The sequence below is a fragment of the Girardinichthys multiradiatus genome, chromosome 23 (assembly GCF_021462225.1).
Source record: "Girardinichthys multiradiatus isolate DD_20200921_A chromosome 23, DD_fGirMul_XY1, whole genome shotgun sequence".
In the NCBI taxonomy this organism is placed as follows: Eukaryota; Metazoa; Chordata; class Actinopteri; order Cyprinodontiformes; family Goodeidae; genus Girardinichthys; species Girardinichthys multiradiatus.
Window position 1 is genome coordinate 40392998 of NC_061815.1, and position 13011 is coordinate 40406008.

General features: G+C 40.3%; 1 long non-coding RNA gene across 2 annotated transcripts in view; it reads right to left on the reverse strand.

The window, feature by feature from the left end:
* The window catches only part of LOC124860457, an 81138-nt gene extending 78111 nt beyond the window's left edge, over positions 1-3027 (reverse strand). For both annotated transcript variants that reach the window (XR_007036360.1, XR_007036361.1), the window contains exon 1: positions 2781-3027. This is a non-coding gene — a long non-coding RNA (uncharacterized LOC124860457). The remainder of the gene's footprint in view (positions 1-2780) is intronic.
* Between the last annotated feature and the right edge of the window lie 9984 nt (positions 3028-13011).

Genomic DNA, 13011 nt, shown 5'->3' on the forward strand with positions numbered 1-13011 from the left:
AAACTGACCGTGTCAAATCAGTCAAAATACAATATAAATGAAATAAATGGCCAAGGAATTCAGTGAATATTTAAAAAAAAAAAAACTTTATCAACATTTAATTTTCACCTTCATTGTTGAAGGTTTTATTTTAAGAGGATAAAAGAGTGCGTAAAATTTGTGGAAAATTATAGTTCTTTAAGGAAACATTCAAGCAATTTTTCTAGTATTGTGTTTTTTGAACAGACTTTCATGAGTTAAGCTGAAGAGAAAAGTGTATAAAGGTAAGATATAATAACATTAAATAGTTCACTCAAACTCTTAAATAAGTTATTTACCTCAGAATATATGCACTGTTAAATTATAACATGTTAAAAAGATGTTTTCCTTTGTAAATTTAAAACAAAACATGACGACCACATATACAGTAGTTAACACAGTAGTTTAAACAGAAGAACTTTTCAGATTACTTGCTGATTTATTTTGAATCCGTTTTACTGCACACAAAATGCTTTCAGAGCTTAGATACAAACTGCAGAAATGATTAAATTCCCCTAAATTATGTCATTCTTGACCAAACTGTGAAACTATGATGGTTTTCCTTTGTATCAGTACAACCAGTAAATTTGTCAACCTGTTTTGTGCAAATTTAAGTTTCTGTTTGGGGAACCCGAGGCCAGCAGGGAGCTTTTAAGCAGCCGCAGAGATTGCTTACATGTTTGGCCAAGCCTAGTCTGATGCCTGAAAACTGAATGGCATTATCAAGTACCTCTATTTGATGATCACTTTAGGTACCGTTATACGCCCGGCCAGTTAATTACAGCGCTCATTATTTCCCCATGTATCGGCCAAATCGTTGCCATGTTCAGTATTTTTATTAAAACAAAGGAAACTTTCTTCGTTTTTTGTTTTGGGGAAAGTGCTGAATGGTCACATTTTACTTTGCACCGTGCCCGAGCACGCGGCCCTCTTTTGTTTTAGCCATAATTGAGATCCCACTAATCTAGCTTCTTCTTCCTTTTTTTCTTAAATGAAACACTCCCTTTGTCAAGGCTTCATTAGTTTAAGATAATATTGTGAGAATCCACAATTAATTTGCAGTGTAACTGTAATTAATTAAATACACCCAATTTTGTAATATGATTAATGCCACCACGTTTGTTATCTGTATTCTTTTCCAGAATGAAAATGTAACAGTAGCACAGCCGCTGAGCATTAATTGCAGAAGCTGGGAGCTTCTCGTAAGCAAAATTATAGGAGGTAATTTATGAAACCCCAAATAAGAAACAAACAAGCATAAATTGATATATAAATCATGAATAACATAATGTGCAATCTGGTTGTGATTTGAGACAAAATGACTAATCTCTGTTGCATGCCAAGCACCTGATAAAGCAGATAGTGGTCATAAATTCAGTCCCAGTCAAGGTCTCATTAAAAGGGGCTTAATTTAATTAAGAGTTAGCCATCGCCCTCTAAATATATTAATTACCTTGAGCATGACGAGATAAGTGTGCCGATTACTGCGCGTTTCATTAAAGCAAGTCTTCTGGGAGGAGAGCAAACTAAGGTGGGAAGCTGGCTGTGTTGACAAGATAATGGATGGGCTGAACTGAGATGAATTTGGTCACCTTGCTTCTGGTTGAGCGCCAAGAGGTGAGGCAGAGGACAACACTGCATGGTCTAAAAAAGCAAGATCTTTTCTTTATTTTAATTTTTATAGCTGTACTACTACTACTACTACTACTACTACTACTACTATTATAAATTTATTTTTAGTTGTTTTGTATCTGATGACAAAAATGTCTAAAATAAAAATTGACAAAATCGTCATTCCTCGCTAAGAAGAGAAAATCACAACATTTTACCTGAGGGTGTTAGAAAAAAAAGTCACAATTTGTATTAAATATTGCTAGTGCAAGATATTTTTTTTTTATTATTTTGTTTGCATGCTTTGTCTTTTTTATTCAGTTGTTTTTATAATTGAATTGAATTATTTTCCCTTCATGCTTGAACTGTTGAAACATAAGAAAAAAATGGAATTGGAATCCCTAACACAAATTTCTTGCTCCATTCTGTGCAGCCCTAAAACTGTCCATTGTGTCACATTCCTCTTACATCAAAATTTGTTTCTCACCAACACCTAAGAGGTAGATTGTCGTGCCGCCTTTTTGCGCTCGCACAAAGACGCCTCCGACAAATACGGAGCAGAAGTGTGCCGTGGGGTGCAGAAGCAACGGCTCATTGCCCCACAGACTGATATGTCAGTGAAACATACAAGACGCTGCTGGTTGCATTGGGGAGATTTCCAGCCTCTGCTCCTCTCCTGGCTGACAGCAGGACAAAGAGCCTAAGCTACTGTTATCTGGAAGCAAGCCTCTCATTCCTGCTTTCATCCTTTTCTTTAAGAGTACAAACATATATATGGAGCTCTGCTTAAAAGTCACTGATGCATCCAGGCTGGATATCAAACGGGATGAGCCTCAAGCAGTGGCGGCAGGTTGGATATTGTTAAAAATGTCAGAATGGTTGTAAGTACAGCTTTTTTAGATGGAAAGGTTTAGTTGCATAGTTTATGATCACAATAACATCATGTCAAACAGGTGAAACATAAAAAATACAATATTTTTACATGTAAAGTCATGCAACACAGTCACAAATTCAGTACATGCGGGCAGAACAGAACTCAGAGAACACAAAGCTCCCCAACGCATTCTTCCTGAATGCCCCCACCCTCTTCTCTCCCCTCTTTCCCACTAACCTCCTCCCACTCTGACCAGAAAAAAATTCAGGACACTCACCTAGATCTCACTGGTGCCGAGGCTGCTGCTGCTTCTGTCTTTTAGTCCCTCTGTTGGACCCCCTTCAACAGCTGACTGTCAGCAGGCCCAGGAGTAGGTCCCTATGGACAGAAAGATGGCAAGGACAAACCTCAGTTCAGACTCTCGCCTCGGCCTTTCAAGCAGCACAACCGAGGTGCAGAAAAGAAATATGAAACGTTAAAAGTGCTGGGCAGTCACTGCTTTGGGCCGTGCACACTGCAGCTGAGCTCTCCCTGCTCTGGGACCCATCTCTTTCAGCCAAGATTGCTTCATACAAAAGTTGACAATGCACCACTGAAAGCCATTGTTGATATTCAACATTTTTTAAATAGCTGAGCAGAATAGACAACATGGCAGGCTGCAAAACTTGGCAAGGACACTGACCTGGAGCTGCCCGTTTGAAAGGCTTGCCTTGCTGGGTGAGAGAAAAGAAGGGTATTGTGTTAAAAAAAGAAATAGGGAGAGCTGGTGTGAAAGAGTTTAAAAAACAAAACATCTCCCATCCCTGGAGAGTGGAGTATTATGCTTTATGTGCAGCAGGAAGAAGACAATCACTTTTCACAGTCACAAGCATATATGCATTACCAAGAGGAAGCAGAACAATGAAATCAATGCAATCAGATCCATTTTAAAACAGGATATTAGGTTTCAGGCTGTTAAAAAATAAACCCGATCATGTAAGAGGTAAATCTTTGTGCCAGCACAACAGAACCAAAAGTTCCAGAAATCTTTTTCATCTCGCAATGCTCTGGCTTGGCTAAGATCTAGTGGAATGACCTGCAGAGAGCCGTCTATCTCTCTAACATTGCATGGATGAGAATGATGCTGCCTGACGCTGGCGGTGGTGTTCTGTTTCCATCATTGTTAGGGTGACAGCTCCGCAGATTGATACGGACATTTAAGATGTCTTTAACTGCACATATGTCAGAGCATCATAGTGTCGCTTGTGTCTGGGGAGATATTAATACATTTGATGCAGGTGTGTGTGTGTGTGTGTGTGTGTGTGTGTGTTCCTGTCTTGGCATCACAGTGAGAACCATTTTCCCGATTTCACCATCAAATTGAGGACCGTTTGTACCAAAGTGAGGACATTTTGCTGGTCCTCACGACCTATTTTGCTAACGGTTAGGTTTAGAACTAAGGTGTGAATTGAGTTTAGGTTAAGGTTAGGGTTAGGCATGCACTGGTAATGGTTAGGCTTAGGTTGAGTTTAGTGTCAGGGTTAGGGCATAGAAAGGGTTGGAAATGACTGAAAATTAATGGAAGTCAATGGGAGTCAACACATGGTCCTCACTACATATAGCAAAACAAGTGTGTGTGTGTGTGTGTGTGTGTGTGTGTGTGTGTGTGTGTGTGTGTGTGTGTGTGTGTGTGTGTGTGTGTGTGTGTGTGGTGTCCCTGAGGGAGGGCCTAATGTTATGTTCTATGCATCCTTGTGTTGTGTTTTATAGTGGGAGCAGGGTGGGAGTGAATAATATGTGACCAAAAGCATTAAATGTGAACCTTTAAATGTGTATTTTATTGGGATTTAATATAATAGACTAAAACATAGTAGTGCATATTGAGAACTGGAAGGAAGAAGATACAAGCTTTTCAAACCATTTTAAATAAAAACCTGAAAAGTTTGCCATGCATTTGTATCCAGTCTTCTTTAATTTAATACCTATAAATAAAACCCACTGTAAACAAATGCCTTAAAATATAATCTAAATTGTAAATAGTAGGAGTCTACCTGTGTGTAATTCAGTCTCAGTAAAAATCATCTTGTTCTGTGAAGGCCTCGGAGGTTTATCTGAGAATATTAGTGAACAAACAGATTCATGAAGACCAAAGAACACACCAGAAAGGTCAGGGAGAGGTTAAAGCAGGGCCCAGTTGCCAAACAATATGCCGAGGTTTGAATATCTAACAGAGCACTCTTCTGAAAATTAATACTGCACATTTCTCCTAAAACACCATACCCACAGTAGTGGTCCCATCATGCGTTTGGAATGCTATTCTACAGCAGGGACAGGGAAGCTGGGGAGACAGAAGAAGCAAAATTCAAGACAGTCCGGAAACAAAAACTATTAGAGGCCTTGTAAAACACTTGAGACCAGGGCAGAGGTTCAACCTCCAACACAACGACTATACTTACAGCCAGAGTTACAATGGAAGGGTTTGGATCAAATATTGTTTTGTTACAGACAGGCCCAGCCCAAGCCCAGACCGTAATTCAATTGAGAATCTGTGAACAGACTTAAACATTGCTGTTCACAGACATTCTCTGTCCAATCTGACTGTGCTTCAGTTATTTTGCACAGAAAATTAGCTAAATTAAATGTGGGAAGTTAGAACAGAAACACCCTAAAAGACTAATACGTGATGTTGACTCTGAATACAATCACCAAACTTTTATTTTCACTGAAAACAAATTGGAATCCCACATCATTTCCTTCCACTTCACAGTTGTGCTTTATTCTGTTTTGGTTTATCACATAAAAGTCCAATTCTATATATTAAAGCTGTCAATGAAATGCAAAAAAATGTGAAAAAACATTAAAGTCACTTGGGAAATAGGTCTTGCCACTCTCTAGAAATGTCTACCCTAATGATTAAGATTTGGACTCGCTGATTTCTTCTAAAAAGCAGCTCAAAACCCATCTTTTCAAACTTGCTTTTATTTAATATCACAGTTTTCTATTTGTGTTATTTATTGTCTTATTGTAAAGCACTCTGTTATATTTTTTTATTTGAAAGGTGCCATGGAAAAAAAGAAACTCAGCTCTTTCTGTGTTCAAATGAAGCTCCCACTTACATGCAAGTGCCCAAAATGGTCAATGACATTACATATAAAGTACAAACAGAAATAAGTGAGGAGAAATCTGCAAAAATGAGAAAAAAAACTAAACAAATGTTCTCAGCATTCTGTAAGGCAGCCTCCACTGTAAAAAAAATTGCTGCTGTAACCAGAGAGTGTTGTACATCGAAGTGATTTATTGCCAAAAAAAGCAAAACCTTCTGTGAAAACATGCCAGGGAGGTAGCTTATGTTGCAGGACCTGATTTTCCCAAATAGTCCACTATTAAGAGCATCACCATGCTTGGCGCTCAAATTTACTCCTGCATCATCATTAATGCTGCATTTTGAGATTTATGCACCAGGAAATGTTTCTTCTTTTCAATGAATGATGCACTGTCTCAGATTTGCACATAGAAAACAAAAATGTGGATTTGTCAAGCCAAAAAAAGCATTTCATATTGGCCCACCCTGAATGGTGTTAAATCCGTTTTTTTTTTATTGGTTTTGCAGATGCAGATTTAAGAATCAAACTTTCAATGATTTGCTCTGTTCAATTGCAAAAGTGTTCATACATATTGAGCTTTTTCACGAAAATAAAATTTTCCTGTTCTTGCCTAAGAAAGCTGACCCCCCACAGCATGCTGCTGCCACCACTGTGTGTCACTGTGGAGACAGTGTTTAGTGTAACATGCAGAGAGCAGAGGTTTCCTCCAAACACAGTGTTTTGTATCCCTGATGCTGTGTTCCTTGGTTGCTCAATAATGTTCTCTAACAAACCTCTGAGGCCTTTACAGAACAGCTGCATTTATACCAAGATTAAGCTACACACAAGAGGACTACTAAGTAAATATGTCATTTCTGAAGGCAGTTGGTTGATCTAGAGCAGGGGTGTCCAACTCCAGTCCTCGACAGCCGGTGTCCTGCCTTCAATCAGGTGTGTTGAAGCAGAGAAACATCTAAAACATGTACTGGTCACAGCTGGAGACGATAGAAACAACAAATAAGGCCTGAACAGACCGTGCTCCTATGCTTTCCTTCCACGTTGTGTTACGCACAGTGTTGATGATGCATGCTTGGTTGCCACAAATGGTGGAAACGCACATCGGTTCTCAACAAAACAACAAAGTTCAAAGGTACCCAAACCAAACAGGGTCAAGAAGGAAAGTTCTTTCGGTGGAAAAGAAGCTGCTGTTTCCTAAGATTAGAAAAAAATTTAATTTTAATAATGAAATCATGTTACTGATTTGTAGCCAACTGAAAAAAATCAGTTGGTAGTTGCTGAGTCAAGAGTTTGTTTTTGCATCAATGAAACTTGCAGGTTTATTGCTATAAATTGTCGAATTCAAAATGAGCACAATTTTCAAGAAAGGATTAGTTCTCTCTGTTCCCTCAAGCACTTTGTGGTCTGTGTACAAGTTTTAAAAAAAGGGTTTAAGGTTGTTGTGAAGAACTTTTAGAAAGTGTCTCAACCTTTTGGGAAAAACAAAAGTGCAAAATCAAACACTTCTATGGCTTATTATATAAATTATTTCTGCTTTGCATTGTCTTTATTTAAAAAAATGTTAGCCCACTCTATCTATAGCAAAAGTACTGTTTCACCTTCTGAAAGGTCAAGTATATATATTTTTATTATGAAAAGTACAAAAAGACAAAATCACTAACAAGGAGGGTGGGCATGACACAGATCAGAACTCAGAGCTAAGCCAACAAATAATGTAATAAAATAAATCTGAATCAGATTCGATTCCACTTTGCTCTCAACACTGAACATCTGTATAACTTCTTGCTTCTATTCATTACTGGAATTTTTTTTTTATTTTTCTCCTACAGACTCCTCTTGCACAAACGCTGCTGTGTGTTTTCGCATGCATGAGTGTGTGTGAAGAGAGAGAAACTGGACCTCTCTGGCCCTTTTCACATGTGCAAGCTTGGAGTTGGACCTGTATAATTACACAGATCAGGGTGAAATCACAGCTCTAAGAGTGGAGGCAGGGCTGGCATAATCTTACAGGTGAGTCAGACCGAGAGAGGCAGAGTACGGGGGGAACCTGTGGAGTCTGTACTGGAAATGCACGTCAGCGCCTCCCATCACACACTATTAGCTGCCATTAAAGCTCTAATTTTACTCTAGCATTACACCCTTCTCTCTGTGCCCCCTCCCTCCCCTGCTGGTCTGGATGGTGCAGCCTGGTGGGAAAACGACATTCAATCCGCTGTCCGCCCCATTCAGGCCAAATTGGCAAATGACAGCTCTCCGCCTCTCAGATTGCTGGAAGAGAAAAGGAGCCTTTACCAGTGTTCGCCCTGAGCCTCGGAGGGGCCGTTGGGGTGGGCAGGGATTAGAGGAAGGGGTTAGCAGAGAGGAAGAACGGGGGACCAGGGAGGCCAAGGAGTGGACTGAGGTGGGTTAACAGCTTCCCTTGTCCTCTTCGGTGGTGATGATGTTGGAAAGAGAACAGAGAAAAGAAAGAGATGAATGCCTACTCAGCAGATCAAAGAAACTTCCCTGTGATCAACAAGAGAAGTTGACCTGAATTCACTAATCGCCCAATTTTTACCACCCCAGGCCAAGAAACCAGTATTTGGTCTCATGCAGGTCAACAGCATCAAGCAGGCAGAGGTAAATCTTACAGAAGCGTGCAGATATGGGAGCTCACAGGTTGGTGTAGATTAACCAGCTCCTCTTGCTTTATTCTAGATGTAATCAAGCAACAAGCAGTGCCATCTTTACCCTGTCATGCTCCAAAAAAGAATAAAAACTATATATATATATAGAAGTAGAACTCCTGCACAGACAAACAACAAGGGGCTTTCAGCAATTTTTCAGCATGAGTCAGAGGGAAAACACACCAACTGGCTGCCCTGCTGAATGGTACTCGTACTGCTAATTAAGTGCTAATGGCAGTTCCCCCTGCAGAGAATACTAATTAATGCTCCATTCTTCTGCAGGCTGAGCGCGCACTCCACCACAGCCTAATGAGGCGAAGCAGGTAAGTCTTCTCCCAGGCCAGGCTAATAAGCACAACACAGTGGGCTCTCACTAGAGAGGGCCATACCGGGGGAGGGGATGGCAATGGTGGGGGGTGCTTCCTGTTCCCTAATCTTAAGAGATCCCCCTAAAACATTTCACAATGAACCATGGAAGTAATGAAAGGAAACTAAGAAAATGGGCCAGCTTGTGTCTGTCTAGTTTTGGTCTGTACTTGGGTAACTACATCAACAAGAAGGAAATTCATCTGAATATCAAGAGAAAATTGTGTTACTAATATATTTCTCTAACTGGCACTTAGTAAAAATAGTTATTTTAGTTATTTGTAGCGCTTGATGGTTTTTGCGACTGCACTTGGGGACACTTTCAAAGTTTTCCCAATTGTTCGGACTGACTGACCTTCATTTCTTAAAGTAATGATAGCCACTCATTTTTCTTTACTTTTTTCTTGCCATAATACAAATTCTAACAGTCTATTCAGTAGGACTATCAGCTGTGTACTGTATCCACCTCCTGCACAACACAACTGATGGTCCCAACCCCATTTATAAGGCTTGAAATCCCACTTATTAAACCTGACAGGGCACACCTGTGAAGTGAAAACCATTTCAGGTGACTACCTCTTGAAGCTCATCAACAGAATGCCAAGAGTGTGCGGAGCAGTAATCAAAGCAAAAGGTGGCTATTTTGAAGAACCTAGAATATAAGACATATTTTCAGTTGTTTCACACTTTTCTGTTCAGTATATAATTCTACATGTGTTAATTCATAGTTTTGATACCTTCAGTGTGAAGCTACAATATTCATAGTCATGAAAATAAAGAAAACTCTTTGAATGAGAAGGTGTGTCCAAACTTTTGGTCTGTACTGTATATCCAGCAAAAACTTTTCTAAAAACACAGTTTCAAGTATGTTTTTCAGAAACTGCTGATGCCAAGAAGAAAACAACTTCTTTTTTAAATAGTTCCCAACCTGCCGAGAGTTTGTCTCTTGCAGAATAAACACATTTCCTGTTTGGATGCAGAAAACCCTGGGAATCAGATTCAAAGTGCTGAAGAATGAATGGATGTGCAACTATGCGGGCCTGCGTGCATGAGCATAAACACAGATTGAGGGTGGTATTGGAATTACCTGAGTGAGATAATGGTGGAGCATTAGATTAACTTTCAGCCCCTAAATGCAACACATTTAGGGCAATCTTGTCCCCCAAAAACATGTCAATGTCTGAAAGGCCTCCCCTCTCGCTATCAGGAGCCTCTGGTCCCCCACGCTGATGCAGCTGGCAAGGCGCTGCCGTTGACTGTCAAAACGCAGCGCCAGATCTAGTTATAAAATAATTGAATTTTCATATCAGAGGGGACCAGAGTCCCAGCAGACAATAGGACTGCTGAGTCCTCTCTGATATTGGCTCGGGCCCTTTGCCATGCGCATGAAATCAGTATGTTAATGTACCGGGGTTTTCTTTTTTTAAGGGCACTTGTGCTCTCGCAATGTACTACCGATGCGGTTTAAAAAAAAAAAAAAAAAAATTGCAACTATTGATAAGTAGGCAGCCAGCAACCCCCTCGACCCCTCCTCCATCCAACAGGCCCACCTCCTCCTACCCCCATGTACTCACCAAGGCTCTAGACGTTCTCGCACCCCTATCCTCCCCCATTATTAAAATTGTAATTTATTTTTCTAAATCAGAATGACAGCTTGCTTTCTTTTCTCTGCAGCAGCCACTGAATCACCGAGCTTTAATTACTTTCGTAACTTCGCTGACCCTGTGAGCGCACTGCTCTGCTGAAGAAAATGGGACCGCCGACAAAGGGCCCTCCACAGCCTCAGCCGCCTTTGCCTCATTCAGAATGCGAAAATTTATCAAACTGTGGATTTTTTTTAATAAGATTTGTGTTAACATTTCACCTCCTATCTGTCTCGCAAAACATGCCGCCTCAGAAAAACAGCTCTACAGTCCCAGTTTTCATGACCCACCTCTTCACGAAGCTCCGCAAATAACTAAACAACCTAATTCCAACTCTCCCTCTTCACTTCTCTCCCTCTGTTTGAGTGTTCTTGTGTTGACTCAACAGGGTCTCTGAGGGTCAAAACAGCCGTAGGTCACGCTATTATCAGTGACCTCTTCGTATCCAGGCCACGGCCTCGACAATACGGCGACAGACAGCACAAGGTCCCGAGGCCACAAAGCGCAGATCAGCGGAGGATGAGCGGTAAATCTGATCACTGCTCAGATCTTTGGCCCACAGAAATCAGGGTCAGGCTGTTTTCAGGGCTGTTGGAGCCCATAATGCAGCTATCAAAGGTGTTTTCCAGCCACAGTACCTGGTAACTAACAGAGGAGAAGCTGCTGTTTGAAAGCAGGAGATGTTTGATGTTTAAATTAAACATAAAGGTCAAACATGCCCCCCCACCCCTCCCCCCCCTTTTTTTGTTTTGTTGCTGCAAAGTTCAGGTATGTTTCATGTTTGCCAAGCGATCCCTGTTTGCTTCGCATGACTCCATTCCTAACTTATTAAAGTAGCTAATATGTTGTAATCCCTGCTATCGCTCTCACCTTCTCACTGGCACATCTCTGTTTTGGGCTGTGCCACTGTGTGAACCGGAGCTGTGCAGGCACGGTTGGTCTTTTGCTGACTGCCTGATAATTGAATGAGCGATTATCCCTCCCATTAATAGACAATGATACAGAAAGCGCTGCCATATGTAGGGAATATTAATGAGTGGCTGCAGCGGCCTAGATAAGGGAAGCACCATGCAGTTGCAGTAATAGGGGTTAAAACAATTTGCCCCACCACCACCAGCACCCCCACATCCATCCTCACACACATCCAGCTTCCATGCCTACCTCGCTAATCCGCCAACCTCTCACCAACTAAGCAAGCTGCAACCAATAAACACACCTACACACATGAATTGGGGTTCAGCTTGGTGCTAACCCCACTGCTACCAAGGCTGACCCATCATTGTGTGAGAAGGTGAGCCAACAAAATGGTATTCTGATCAGATGCATGAAAGGCAATTTATCTAGGCTGGTGGGCAAATTTGAACTAATGTTTCACACAAAAAATGTGACTTATACATACAGTTGAAACCAGTTAGTTATTGACACTATATATAAAAAAACACACCCCTTTTATATCACCTTTGGACCTTAAAATAAACCTTTCCACACAATAAACACACAAGACACACAATAAACCTTTCCTGTTTTGGGTCAGTTAGTAATACAACAATTATTTCTATTTATTAAATGACTTAATTATGACAGAGCTTTTTTACTTTCAATTTCTAAAGTTTAAATACATTTCTGATATCTTTAAAGCTGGGGCTTATGGGAGGTATACAATGTTGCATACTTGAATCAATTTCAGAACTCAACTGGAACACCATCTAAAGGTGGAGATTCAAATTGGAATCACAAAGCTAACCTCAAACTGTTGTAGTTAAATGTCCGCTTGAAATGTATTTAGTTTGAATAACATCAGTCACTCATGTAATACTGTAAATAGACAAATTAACGAATTGTGTAACTAACAGCAGCTTGCCTTGTCACTAATTAAAAGACTTAGCAAATTCCACCTGTTTACTAAATCACTGCTGGAAAACAGTTAGGAAGGGTATGACATTATTTCCCAATTTCAAATTCCATAGCAGGAAGACAGCCTAATATTATTTTGTAGCGGCTAGCTGGAGAAGTGTGTGTGACAAAGAGTGTAACATCAGGCCCTGTCATATATTTGAAGTATGTGTTTTGTTTGTCATCCTTCCATGTTTTGTATACTGAATCTGTATTGGAATGAAGGTTGTACAATTTCCATTGTGATACTGGGTAAGTTGCATTGTCAGTGATGTCAGCATCGCTTTTGTTCTTAATGGTGCCCTAACCATCACGGGCTGGAAAGTTTAAAGCATCATACACAGTCTATGAAAAGTTTTAGATGGTCAAATATTTAAATATCTGAATTACTCAGAAAATGGCTCTGAAGTCGGTGCAGATGAAGCATCTGCATGACGTAGCATGAGATTAAGTAACATGTTAATCTAGTCATTATAACATTTGAATGGCACTTATATTAACTCTGCAGCACTTGCATCTCTAAGTAAAAATGCACATTTCACATAGTTATTTTTTACATTTCTATTACCGGTTTAGCTGGAGATCACAACAAGTAAGCTACAGTATCAAAGTTGCTGAAAATCTAGATCTTAAGGGAGTAAAATGTCCTTCGCACATTCAAGGTATAAGAAAGGGCCCCCAAATGTCAGGGCTATGGAAAGGTAGCAGGCCATCAGAATGTAGCTGAGAGTCTGCAGCCGGATAATAAGGCCTGTCAGTTATTGTGATAACACCAGCCTGTATGCAAACAGGAACAATAAGTAAAGATTAAGTTTCAATTTATATCATCTGTTATCCAGGTCCAAACCAGAGCACACTTT